Source organism: Aquila chrysaetos, chromosome 5 (assembly GCF_900496995.4).
Source record: "Aquila chrysaetos chrysaetos chromosome 5, bAquChr1.4, whole genome shotgun sequence".
NCBI classification, from domain to species: Eukaryota; Metazoa; Chordata; class Aves; order Accipitriformes; family Accipitridae; genus Aquila; species Aquila chrysaetos.
Window position 1 is genome coordinate 20,592,013 of NC_044008.1, and position 11,330 is coordinate 20,603,342.

At 40.3% G+C, this 11,330-nt stretch overlaps 1 long non-coding RNA gene across 1 annotated transcript in view; it reads left to right on the forward strand.

Annotated features, from left to right (window-relative positions):
* Positions 1-11,100, forward strand: part of LOC121233332 — a 138,472-nt gene extending 127,372 nt beyond the window's left edge. The window contains exon 3 of the long non-coding RNA XR_005932475.1: positions 10,962-11,100. This is a non-coding gene — a long non-coding RNA (uncharacterized LOC121233332). The remainder of the gene's footprint in view (positions 1-10,961) is intronic.
* Positions 11,101-11,330: the final 230 nt, after the last annotated feature.

The window sequence follows — 11,330 nt, forward strand, 5'->3', positions numbered from 1 at the left end:
GCTCAGAAAAGTCAGACTGGACCTTCCAAACTGGAAATTTGTACCAGGAATGGATTTCTGCCAACATGACTTAAGGCAATTACAGTCTCCCCTAAGTACAACATAGGCAGAGTTGCATTTGCCCTGACACAACACAGTCATGGCCTTATGGCTTGAAGACTCCTTCTTGCTCCACATCATGGCTGCATTTAGCTTTGTCTAAAATAAGAAAAGTGTGTCCAGGTTTTCTGTGGTGGACGGTCTGCCAGGGAAACAGGAGCCAATGTTGTTTAGAAGACAAAGACTCCTGTCCTTGAGGTTTTTAGACCCCCAGCTCATACCAGTGAGAGCTACTGAGTTAAATAGCTTTGCAGAATTGAAGATTTCTTAGATGGGAACAGATAGCAGTGGAAACAGATTAAATGGATCTTTCCAAATTCACTAAGGCAACACTTTCACCTGAATTACACAGATCTGAAAAATGCAGATATCGAGTCCAGTGCTTCAGACTGTAAGCCAATCTTGGCTTAATAGACTTTATGAAAAAATCCTGTGGGCTTGTTACTTCACAGAAATCAACATATGGAGTTGATTACACTTACCACTTCCTCTAAGCACCAGGTAGGTACTGGAAACAGGACACCAAATTATGTGGACCCCTGGGCTGTTAAAGTATGGTAATTTTTATGTTTTGTGTTTCAGCTATACTTCGTTTTGTCCCTGAATTAACAATGAGGTAAAAAAGAGATGTGTGGCTAATAGTTTATAGTGTTGTAGTTTTAAGGCATTGATAAAGATAGGAGATCATTTTCTAGTGATTTGAATAAAGTACTCCAATTGTTCAGACTTCTTATTCAAAACAGTGGTGTCTGTTGCCCTGTGCAAATCACTGAATCTTCTAACATCTTCAAAATGGAAGTAATGTCAGAATGTGATGTACTCAGATATGCAGATCTAACTGGGACTAAGAAATCTAAGCCATTTGTTACTACTTAACAGGAAGTTACCTCTTTACAACTGGTGTTTTACAATATATTGCAAATAGTCGTGCTGCTGCACAGTGATGGGGGCTTACTTCAACGAGACAGTTATCAAAGTGAGGCATATGCTTTAATTTCCATAACACTGAATAAACGAAGGATCTTTTTTAATGGCAAGTAGTAAATAACCGATGCGCTGTCCTAATTTTGCTTCTGTTTTTCAACAAGTCCTGTAAGCTCCCTTCATTCTGTTAGAACTGTATATGAATGTGGTACTTAAAGCAGCTCTTTTTTACAGTGTTTTATGGCTCTTTAGCTGCAGGCTGGAGAGCATCTCAGCTAGAGCACCATCACTTTGTCATTTTAGTGACTGAGAGCTACTTGTTTTGGATATCTCAAAGGTGTAATACTCTCTACCATAATTTTTAAATAATAGTTGAAACATACTCAGGGAAAGCAGCCCTACTCCACCTTTTATATAAACACCTCCAAAATTAAAGAAAAATTGCTATGGTTTATGAGGCCAAACCTCCAAAGAAAGCAACTCACTTCTTTAAAGCTACTTACAAAATAAATAACATAAATGTACTGAACAAAGGTAGAAGGAAAAGGCAAAGAAATATTTATATTTATAAAAAGCATATTTGTCCCATTCTGACATTGTTCTGAAATGAAACAGAAACTGGGATAAATGCAGCTTTTAAATGCATTCTTTCCAAAATTATTTTTACCTACCAAATCTTATAAAAGGAGAAATAGGGCAGCAGTTTTCAGTCTTATTGGAAAGAGTTTCTCATTTTCAGTCTTCTCATGTATGGATGTTGATAAAGGTATTAAAGAGAGAACAGAGAACTCAAACTGCTGAAGACATAATGGCATATCCAAGACACTAAGGTTGCACAGCAAATTTTATCTTGTTTGGAGGACCTCTGGACAATACCAGAAGAACATACTGTATTCCAGAAATGAACAGCCATGAAAGAATTTGGGCAGTTTTATTTATTACTGCATGTTCAGGTTGGCAGAAATTGAGTTATTCATCAAACTGAGGGACTGTCACAATATGACTGAGGCTTTTAGAGGAATACTGAAAATCTGAGATGGGAGGGATGAAATGATGAGCAAATGTTAAGACTAAGCATGTTGACAAAAATGGAAAGTTAGGGCAGAAGCTAGACAGATGTTATGGACCTACTGTGACATGTTGAACACCCTAAATTCCTTTCCATGTCTATGGGAACTGCCCAGCAGTATCTAGTAGGATTAAGTCCTAGGACACAGAGACACTTTATGCCTAGTGAGTTATGTGCATAGTCTTTTTATTTCTTCACCAGCCTTTTCCACACTTTCCACTGATGTTTGACTTGACAGAGTACTTAATCAGTCTCCCTCACAAAAACAGAACTAAACCACAGTTTCTTATTTGTTAAAGTTGTCTGCAATAATCTACATAATAATCTAAAAATATCTATAATATATATAAACAGATAAAGAAAGAAAGAAGAAAAAAGTGACTTAAGAAGGATAGCATGAATTTGGCAAGGCTGCAAATGATATATTTGTTCCTAAAGAGAAGATAATTTCTTGCAAGCTGCAGAGTGTTCAAGTGCATTAAAAAGCCATTTCAAGGTGTACAGAGCTAAGGTTTTTCCACCAAAAATACTCTTCATAAGATTTTGATTAAGCTAGGTGCTTAAGCATGGAAGCACCTAAAAGCTTGGTATCAATGTAATAAATACTGTACTATGGATCAGTTTAGACTAACAATTCCCATGTACACTCATGGAGTCCACATGTACACCAGACACCCCCTGTGTCATCACCATCTGAAACTATGTTCTTACTACACAGTTTCATTTTGACATCATCTGTCAAAACTGCAGGCACTGTGTTTTTTCTGTTATATCCCATGGTTTGCCAATCACTGATTTGGACTACAGTGATTATGGACATACCTAGCTATGAGTGAGCTGTACTTTTTTTCTGTGCATTTGAAGCTGTCATGGTGAAATTAAAAATGTCCTTTGCATTAGAAAATGCATCCAATTAACTAGCTGAGGGACAGGCAAAATTCATTCTTAATGTTACCAGACTGTCAGCATTTGTAAAGTGAAACAGTTGCATTTCACCTTCTTTCAAAGACAGCACATTTAGAAATGAAGATGACACTTGCATATTTTATGGCAGGCATAAAACTTAGCAATAGCATGTGATTTTCTCAAAGATAGCATGGTTGCTCGCTATTTTCTCCTCTCTGAGATGGGTGTATGACCTCCTGATCTGTACTACTTCCAGATGCAAAGTTCTAGTCAAAAGATGTCTTCAGAATTAACACTACCTACCCTAACCTTGCTTGTTATATCTTTGTCCTTCCAGTGGTGATCAAGTTTTATTAGTTTAAGGTTCTGCATTCACCTTAGGTGAAACAACTTACTTATGTCATAACTCTTCTGATGTCAGTAGATTTCAGCTGGAAGAAGTCTGGAGCAAAATGCAGAGTAAGCTTAGAAAGTCTGTGGAAATCCGTAACACCAAATCTTTGCTTACTGTCTACAATACATCACTTTCGTAGCTGAAGGAATTTACCATGGAAATATAAATTCTTAAGTAGTGTTATCCTATCCTCACTTGCATTTTTTTGGAAAGAAGGTACTTTAGGCATCCTAGCACTGATTACATTGTGGGCTGAGAGATTTTTAAAGCACATGAATTTTGAAAATATAAAAGCTTTTTGTTTTGCTGTCCCTGTCTTTGCAAGTGTTTGTTCTTAGCATTTTCAGGCCATTTTTTTAAATTTCATAGCAGCAGACAAGATACATTAACTGTCACCTGCAATAGGAAACACAAAGTAAATCACAGATGGAAATGGTTTATAACAATTACTCAAGTGTCAGATAGGGAATAAGCCATGAGTAGGCGGTAGCAAATCTGAAGAGGACTTTATGCTTTGGAAGAAATGCAAAAACTGCCAAACTGAACCTTTTTAATATTCCTCCCATTCTTAAGTATAAAATAAAATAATACAAGTGCAGTGAAAGTACCCTGTCATTGACAACAATTACCAGCTGCTCCTGGATATCGTATTCTTTTTATTTTTGTTTTATTCATTCATTTGACAGATTCTTATCCTGTTTTGTAAGTTACCATACAAAGACAATTCAACTTCCCAGAAGGAAAAGCCGATTAGGCTAAATCCTCTTCAGGAAATAAATATGAGAGATTGAAGACCCTATGACCATTAAATATGACAGAAGTCACAGTGTATGGAAATTGTATCCCTATATATTGCTGCTGAATATTCTAATCTAATCTGAATCTAATGCCAATCTCAATGTTCATTTTAAGAGCTTTTATTGCACAATAATGACACTGCTCCACGGATTCCTACTAAACGAGTCCTTGACTAAATCATCAGGCAGCAACCTAGACTGCAGAACTGTGAGGAAAAAATCCTGTTTTGATTCAATCTAGTGCCACCTCTGATCCAATAAAGGGTTTAAGAACAGGAGTGCTCTGTACTTTTTCTAATCAACACAGGAAAAAATCTAGTCAGTAAAAATCCCATGGTTACAAAAATGTTTTCTCTTCTAAGCAGTTCTAAAAGCTATCAGAGAACCGCAGAAAATGTTCCAGACGATACAGTCACACTGTGATGAATTCAAGCAGAGAGCTACCTTTGTGTACCATCAGCTTCACTGCCTCATGCAGAACCCAATGTATTTAGGCCACCCTCCTCTGAAAGGAAGAGACGCTTCCTGCTACAGAAGCGTAATCCAATCACAGCAACCATTTTTCAGATCATTGGAAGGAGTGTAATATTTGAGTTTTTCACCTGTAGCCAATCTCTTAGTTTAATAGTGCGCAGTCATGCCTGAAGTTAGTTTAGGATTTCTCCTCCACTATGCCCCACTGTGCAAGACCCACCCATTAAGCAGCCAAAGAGTTCAGGCTCCAAACTCTGCCTCTGCCCCAACTTCTGAGCAATGCCTGGCAGTACAGAATGGTTCAGTGGAAGCATTCATGATGAGAACACAGAGCTGAAACCAGCTTGGCCTGGGGGCACAAAAGTTCTGTAGGTTCTCCTGTGGTGCTGTAGCTGCCTGCTCCTTAAGTGCTGCAACAGGAGATGCTAAAATGAATACTGATCAAGTCAGTCCAAACTCCTCCTGGGGATTCTTGCTTCCTTTAATTCTTCCAAGACACTGGAGGGTAAGAGGGACATAAGGCAAGCCTGGGGACATACTTTGGTATGTTAACTTTCCCACCTCCTATCTCAATTTCCCAAGAGTCATCCTATCATGAAGAAAACCCCTGCCTTCCTGTAGGTTTACCTTTCCTGTACTTTTGAAATTAACACAAAGGAAAGGCACAATGCAAGGTATCTGCAAGTTTTTACTGAATTGTGAATCATTCTGGTCTGCTCCTGGCTAAGCAGTGTTATGGAAATTGATATTGTATTGCAGTAAAGTAGTTGGAATATGCAACAATAAAAATTTTAAGAGCTTTCCGTAGAAAAAAAGTTGTTTGCATTGTATTCATGGCAAGATAAAAGTTTCAGCTGACACATCTAGGCGTTCTTTGCACAGCCTTTATTCGTGATACTCCTTCTTCAGTACAGCAGTTTAGTCTATGTTGCAAAAGCTTCGCTTAGACTCTCTACAGGAAAAAAGGTAAATTATAAACAAATCCAGCTTAACTCTGTCTCAGTGCTGTGGTGCAGCTGGCTGCACTAATGCTTATCACATTAAAACTGTGAACTGAAACATTGTCTAATCTGTTCTGTTAATTGATGCATGTAAATTCTTGAACAAAAGGAAAACATGTTTGAGAAAGATCCTTCCAACATGCCCAGCTGGTATGAGCTGTTTCTTTCCTCTTTTCCCTTCATTGACTAAAGGCCTGTTCTACATGAAAATACATTCTGTGTTATTGTATTTCTTGTCTGTAAGTCTGGACCACAAGTCTCTGGGTGCTAAGGGTAATCTCAGCATCTATGCAACCCTAATTTGAAGATTCAGAAAAGCTACTTTTCTAAAACTGAACTTTTTGGTATATTTTACTATCACATTGTTGGTTTGTTATCCTAAACTGCCCCCTTGTGCTTTTTGACTAGAAGCAAACCTTTTGTTCCAGTGTGCAAAGTCAACGGCCTCATGGTGGGTAAGTATTTATCAAAAGCTATGTTAGCACCTTTTGAAAACAGCACTAAATCTTGATCCGTGAACAGAAACAGTTAATCTACATGTTATTTTTTTATAACTGAAAGCTGCAGATGCTGCCATACTAGCAAGAAGCAGTGCTTTGCAACAGCAAAGTTTATTTTGAAGCTTAATAATTCAATATTTACCAAGTTGTTGTACCATCTCTGAAAGTATGGGGGAAAATTGGTCAACAATATGAAAGGATGAGGGTCATCATCAATTTGGACTGAAGAAATAAATCCACATCAAAAGGCATAAGCTTCTCTTTCTGCAGATCAATATCAGAGAATTTAGAAGATTAAGTGTGCGCAATGAATACCACATTTGAACTAATCTCAAAGTCAAGCTTTTACTAAACTTTCTACTAGATGACAAGATATCCTCTAATGGAAAGTAAAACCAGAACTATCACATCAGAGCCTCTATCAATGAGAAAACACATGAACTAAAATTGATTAACCAATTCAGGGAAAAAAAATCAGAATAACTTCTCTGAATCCTCCTTATTTTTGGAACATGGACAAAAAAACTGCCCTTCACATTCATGAATGAGTTGTGATTGAGAAGCACTAACATACTGTTTGAAAACCAGTTCCCTTATTTCTTGGTACCAAAAATTAAACACCATGAAAGAGAGAGATGTTTGCTGATGTGCACCTAAAGTGACAGAAGGATAAAGTGGCAGCCATCGATTTCCTATTTAGACAAGGGAGAATTTCCAACTTTTCTTGTGGAACTTTATAAATTAACCCTGAAAAGCCTGGCGATAGGAATTAGCCTCCATATAATTTCCTCTAAAAAACCAAATAGGTCAGACAGGTGGGTTTTTTTAATGTATGCGTGGATTCCCAGCTGCAACCTTCAGTCTGGATTACTTGAAGTTTGATAATATAGGTACTAATAATATTTACTAGTAATAACTTTTCAGTTTAATCCCAGACCAAACTCAAAGTATCTCCCACATCCCAGAGATACTTCAAAAAAAGGAATTGTCTTCCTGTGGAAATGTGATTTCAATAATGCCCAAGTACTACAATATAATATAAAGGGTTAAACTAAATGATGAGAGAGCACCACAGATTTGGGTACAATGAGTGAAAAATGCTATTCACCTTCAGCACTTTCCTCTCAGTTATATTGTATGTGGAATCATACACAATCTTTATATTATTGTGGTGGGTTGACCCTGGCGGGATGCCAGGTGCCCACCAAAGCCATTCTATCACTTCCCCCTCCTCAGCTGGACAGGGGAGAGAAAATATAACAAAAAGTTTGTGGGTCGAGATAAGGACCGGAGAGATCACTCACCAATTACTGTCATGGGCAAAACAGACTCAGCTTGGGGAAAATTAACTTAATTTATTGCCAATCAACCAGAGTAGGGTAATGAGAAATAAAACCAAATCTCAGAACACCTTCCCTCCGCCCCTCCCTTCTTCCCAGGCACAACTTCACTCCCGGATTCTCTACCTACCCCCTGCTCAGGCGCACAGGGGGACGGGGAATGGGGTTTACGGTCTGTTCATCACATGTTATCTCTGCCACTTCATCCTCTTCAGGGACAGGACTCATCACACTCTTCCTCTGCTCCAGCGTGGGGTCCCTCCCACGGGAGACAGTCCTCCACGAACTTCTCCAACGTGGGTCCTTCCCATGGGCTGCAGTTCTTCATGAACTGCTCGAGCATGGGTCCTTTCCACGGTGTGCAGTCCTTCAGGAGCACACTGCTCCAGCGTGGGTCCCCCACGGGGTCACAAGTCCTGCCAGAAAACCTGCTCCGTGGGCTCCTCTCTCCACAGATCTGCAGGTCTTGCCAGGAGCCTGCTCCAGCACGGGCTTCCCACGGGGTCACAGCCTCCTTCGGGCATCCCCCTGCTCTGGCGTGGGGTCCTCCCTGGGCTGCAGGTGGAGATCTGCTCCACCGTGGACGTCCCTGGACTGCAGGGGGACAGCCTGCCTCACCATGGTCTTCCCCACGGGCTGCAGGGGAATCTCTGCTCCGGTGCCTGGAGCACCTCCTCCCCCTCCTTCTGCACTGACCTGGGGGTCTGCAGGGCTGTTTCTTTTACGTGTTCTCACTCCTCTCTCCAGCTGCCGTTTCTGTCAGTCCTGCAACATATTTTCCTTCTTAAATCTGTTCTCCCAGAGGCGTTACCACTATTGCTGACTGGCTCGGCCTTGGCTGGCTGCAGGTCCGTCTTAGAGGCGGCTGGTATTGGCTCTGTTGGACACAGGGGAAGCTTCCAGCAGCTTCTTACAGAAGCCGCCCCTGTAACCCTCCCGCTACCAAAACCTTGCCACACAAAGCCAATACAATTATGTTCATATGGAAGGATTCCTCATGCTCCTAGTAGGAAGACTATATATCCCACATTTTTCATAACAAGATGTAACTCATTTTACCAACATATCTCCAAAAATGTCTTCCGGAGAGAAAAAGGTATGAAGGGAGTCTTAGACAGGAATATTCCAGTATGATATACAATCAAAATGTCACTGAAAAGACCTTAAGACAACAATAGAAGGTTCATCCTTCACGTCACCATGTGATGCCTCATTACCTAACTACAGTAAATGCAGGTGGAAGCTTTCATAACAAAGAATTATGCAAGAAGAGGGCATTCTAACTTGACATAATATAGGCAGGTCATAGCTTTTGGTTTGTGACACTCACCTTCTGTTGAGCACTATGTGGAAGGAGATCTTAACCATCATCTTATATAACAGAAACGTAACCATCACAGAAAATCAATATGAGATTTCAGTTTCACCTATAAAAAAGAGGTAGAAGAGACGATGCTGAAGTAACTAAGTATCCCATTAAGTATAACATTAACAGAGTGTATATTTTTTCAACTCTATTCTACTGTTACAAATTTACAGCTTCTAGCTTTAAATAAATGTATTATTTGATACCTAAAACTAGTGATAAAGCTGGCTTTAACTGATTTGACAAGCAATAGACATGCTATCCCTATTAGAGATCCTTAAAAACTACATACTAGAATATCCAATGTCCCAACATATTCTTGTTTCATGGTATTGAGGATGCTATTTTTTCACAGAAGCAGCACAGAGTAACTTAAGAACTGCTTTTGCAGCAAATAGTAGGGAAAGAAATGGTTTTCAGTGGCCAGTAGCAATTAAGAAGTTCCTCTGGCATATACCAAGATGATGGAAAGAAAACTTGAACCCTGAGAGCATCAAGAGAGAATGCAACAAAGCTCAAAGTGAAAATGAAGTGAAACAGTAAACTTTGAGAGACACCCAGCTACCTAGGCACGGATATATGGTGCCATTTTAGACACCATGTGGTAACAAAGACACTCTCACAGAGCTAGGAGATACGGTGCAGGAGGTCCATGCCCTTTAGAGTAGCACCTTGAGGTTAGCTACACTTCTGGTACCTAAAAAGGTGCTAGCTCCCTGTGTTCAAGCAACTGAATCCCTCTGCACCATTTATTATCAGCTGAGAGAAACAGACACGTTTAAGACAGTGAATCTGCTCTACATTAGATGGCTACATTACAATGAAAGTCTGTCTTTCTCTCCATTGACCACAGCAAGAGCTATGTCTGTGTAGACATTTATACTTTAGATATGTACATTTAGATACATCAATCTGACCACAAATGTTCTGACACTGTTGAAAAAAAAAATCTTAGAATTTGTTTCAGCATCTTTCAATGAAAATTTTTTTAAATTGATATTTCTTTTCAAAATACTTTGATTTAAAGTGAAACTCTAATTTCTAATAGATAGAATTTTAAAGTCACTTTCCTGTATAGTACTAAAAGCTATGAGAGGATGGAGGGTGGGAAATGATAAAAATATAACATGGATTTCTTAACTATGTACATGACAAACATTATAGATGTATCTCACTTTTCCTCCATATATAGTAATTGTGAGTATATTTGGCTCAGGTGATGTCTACATCAGTGCCTTTTTACAGGCATCAGCTGCATCCTCAGCTACTCATAGCCTTATTTATAACTCACCATAAAGTTAATTATCAATTTCATAACTAGAAAATGCTTTGAAGAAAAAGAATTTTTTTATTAGAACATTAATCCCTGAAAACATTCAGTATTTTGCAATTTGTGTGCCCTTACACTAGTGCCAGTGAAGCTACTCACATGAAGCATTCATCAAGGTGAATGAGGAATCAAGCCTTACACTTGACCAGAACAAGCAGAGAGATAAGTAAATGTTGTATTTGGAAACAAGATTTTAAGGCAAATCAAGAAATTATAGTAAATATAGTCAGGTCTTAAGCTAACACTGGAATAAGTATTGTGCAACAGAGACATGTCAGAGCACAAGTTATAAAACTATGAGTACCAAGAAAAAAGTAGTATCTTAACCAGTGCAGTAACACATTAGACAACATGTGGTTCTGGAAGAATGTTTTGGGTTTGTGTGGTGGGTTTTGGTAGCAGGGGAGAGACCGCAGGGCCGGCTCCTGTGAGAAGCTGCTCGAAGCTTCCCCGGCTCCGAGTCGGACCCGCCTCTGGCCCAGGCCGAGCCCGTCAGCAACGGCGGTATCGCCTCTGGGAGAACAGAGTTAAGAGGGGGAACCTGCAGTGAGTAGGTCTGTGAGGTATACCAAGGTCTGTGAGGAAGGAGGGGGAGGAGGTGTGCTGAAGGAGGTTGATGCCCCTGCAGCCCGTGGAGGTGAGCGGGCAAGCAGATGCCCACCTGCAGCTAGAGCAGGTGGATGTCCCCAGAGTTGGTGTGACTCCATGGGAAAGCCCATGCTGGAGCCACCTGTGCCTGAAGGACTGCAGCCCACTGAAAGGACCCACGTTGGAGAATTTCGTAAAGGACTGTCTCCCTTGGGAGGGATCCCACGCTGGAGCAGGGGAGGAGTGAGGAGTCCTCCCCCTGAGGAGGAAGGAGCGGCAGAGACAAGGTGTGAGGAACTGACCCCAACCCCCATTCCCCGTCCCCCTGTGCCGCTGCGGGGAGGAGGTAGAGAGAACCGGGCGTGGAGCTGAGCCAGAAGGGAGGGAGGGGTAGGGGGAAGGTGTTCTAAGGTTTGGTTTTACTTCTTAATATCCTTGTTTTGATTTGATTGGTCATAAATTAAATTGATTTTGTTTCTTCCCCAAGTTGAGCCTCTTTTGCCTGAGACGATAAGTGGTGAGTGATCCCTCCTTGTCCTTGT